At 42.0% G+C, this 2,881-nt stretch overlaps 1 non-coding gene across 1 annotated transcript; it reads left to right on the forward strand.

Annotated features, from left to right (window-relative positions):
- The first annotated feature begins 1,624 nt into the window (after positions 1-1,624).
- Positions 1,625-1,698, forward strand: Trnaa-cgc (transfer RNA alanine (anticodon CGC)). The gene has a single exon. It is a non-coding gene; the product is annotated as a tRNA-Ala (tRNA).
- The last annotated feature ends 1,183 nt before the right edge of the window (positions 1,699-2,881 follow it).

Here is a 2,881-nt window from a genome sequence, read left to right on the forward strand (position 1 = left end):
ATTGCTGCTGTGTGTGGATGCTGATGAATATCGTCGCGTAATTAATACGAGGAAGTGACAGCCAAGACAATGTTTCGACAAGGTCACTTATGCAAAGCAACTTCTTCCTCTTCATAATTTACTTCCAGCTATTCCTGCTATGCCCGTTTCCTATATTAACTCACTTAAGAGCAACTAGAGCAAAGTTTTCAGACTTGGTCGTAGCAAGAACTATGGTAAACAAATGGGTAAACAAATGTAAGTCGTTTCGTAAGTCACAGCACCGCATGTACTAACATGCTCAACATTATCCGAAAGACCTGAACTGTTTTCCACCTGATTTGCAGGCAACCCACTTAGTTACAGTCTTCGGGTTCTCCTCCCTCGTCTATGTATAATCGTTTGACTATATAAGAAGGTTACTACAAAAGACAGTAGAGACAGCTGCTTTGTATGCTTATCAGTCCAGATGCAAATCACTACCACGATAATGCAAATATCAGAAAACATGTCATTAGAGATGACACAACCTTTAACCTTTGTAAATTCAAATTTATTACAATAAATGGCATTTCAAAAAGCAATTTTCAACTTGAAGTTAAATGACGAACCTTTTTCTGCTGGTCTGGGGACTCCAATCCAGCGGCTACTGTCCCTGTTAACTGATCACGAAAGATCACAAATGAGGTTTCAAACACGAGTAACAATATGTGCGCATGTTTAATCTTGAAATGACACTATATAAAGTTGTGTGTCGGATGGGAGTTCGAACCCAGCGCCTAATCGAACTGCTAACTAAGCACATTCAAATATTTCATATCGAAATTTTTCACTGGTAACGAAGTGGCTTAAACTGAAATTAAGAAACGAAAAAGTTTTGCGTTGCTTGTTTTCTAGTCACGAATAGACATCAAATATCGGTTTATCTCACAAGCAGCGATATGTGAGCGTGACTGAAATGGAAATATCGTGAAGAAAAGTTCTGTTTACGTGAAGATAGTAACTTTTCTCTAAAGAACAGATACCATTGTTGATCGTGCAGCTTCTCTAGAATAAATGATAATTAATTGAAACCCGTCAGCTGCCGACAGGTGGTGTTGATATACCTCAATGGGGACAACTGAAAATGTGTGCCCTACAGCGACTCGAACACGGGATCTCCTGCTTACATGGAAAACTCTCTATCCATCTTTTTTTTATCTCATTTTTGTTCTATATATTGTTCGTTGAATTTATTCGTGGCGGACGTCCGGTGACACTCGTTTAGGTTGCTCGTTGATCTGTTTACTCAGTTTTTTTGTTTTTTTTTTATTATTATTACAGAGGGTAACTAAACCCTCTGACCGAACACGCTGAGCTACCGTGCCGTCATCCATGTGAGCCACCGAGGACACAGATGAATAGCGCGACTCCAGGGACTTATCCCTTGCACGCTTCCCGTGAGACCCACATTCCCAACTGTCCACAATCGACATACGTAATGTACCTCATAGATATTTGCCCATCCACTTAGTGTGCGCGAGTAATGAGTGGATGGGTAAACATCTATTAGGAACATTACGTATGTAGATTGTGGACAGTTGGGAATGTGGGTCTCACGGGAAGCGTGCAAGGGATAAGTCCGTTTAGTCACGCTATTCATCTGTCCTCGGTGGCTCAGATGGATAGAGCGTCTGCCACGCAAGCAGGAGATCCCGGGTTCGAGTCCCGGTCGGGGCACATTTTCAGCTGTCCCCATTGAGGTATATCAACAACACCTGTCGGCAGCTGAGGAAAAGTTCTGTGTCTGATTGAGAGTCGAAACTGGCATCAATCATTATTGTTGACAAGGCGTGGAGAGGCGTTAAAAATAAGTTATATTTCAGCTGTAGTTTGATGTGCAGTCTCTACAGCTTGAAACGACACGATGAAGCCTGATGAGAATTCAAACCAAACTTGCGCCTTTCATGGAGACCTTAAGGAGTTTTTGAATCTTGAAGAAACAACGAAACGATGGAACTGTATCGACTCAAAGGGGTCAAACCTGGCGAAATGGGAGATGAGAGTTCGAATCCCACTTCAACTCCAATATTTTCAACGTCTCAGGTTCAGATGCAATAAGAAGTAAGTGCCGTTTGACCATGCGACATCCGTCTGGCTCATTAATGAAGAAAAATTTCACATGTAAGAAAGCTTATTGGTGACCGAGTTTCAACTTGCCGTGCCTTCTGCCTCAGTCATGGCCCACCCTTGACCGACTCTCTTCCATCATGTTTCATGTAGAACCATGGTGCAGCCTTAAACTGTTCAGCTGGCGCTATCAGAGGTGATGAGCGCCTGTTCGGGCTTGTTAAAATTGGCGGCCTGATGTGTGAATCGATCCCAAACATTAAGGACACGAAGCTATACTCAGTCCAATAGACTACGGAACTACACAGAGCGTTGCTTCGTGATTATGTCGTGAAGGAGGTTGCTCCATACTGAAAAAGAATTCTGTTTTCCCGGAGGTTGGCCGCAGCCTGTTCAGAACATTCATTTCCTTATTCGTTCACATCGATATACTCTAGCTGTCTTGTCTACCCAATGCTTACTTTTGATTTGATTTTGTAATCTCTGGTATAAAATCATCTAACATCCAGCTGCGCGTACTGACAACAAGGTAGAATGCGGAAATTTCTGCAGAAACCGTTGCTTTCCGCTTGAGCTTCTATGTGCGTGTATGTATTTATGGTCTAATGATAAATCTGCGCAGTGTAAACGCAAAGGCCAGATATCGACAAGTTGTCCTCTATAGATTTTTAAACCGCATTTCTTCTCATATTATTGCGTAGGCAATGGCGTAGTGACCTTTTCTCATGCAGTACATTGTGTAAGAAATATTGATGTATACAATCCAGCAGAGCGAATTTTGCCTTTAAAAATA

Source organism: Schistocerca gregaria, chromosome X, assembly GCF_023897955.1.
Source record: "Schistocerca gregaria isolate iqSchGreg1 chromosome X, iqSchGreg1.2, whole genome shotgun sequence".
Taxonomy (NCBI): Eukaryota; Metazoa; Arthropoda; class Insecta; order Orthoptera; family Acrididae; genus Schistocerca; species Schistocerca gregaria.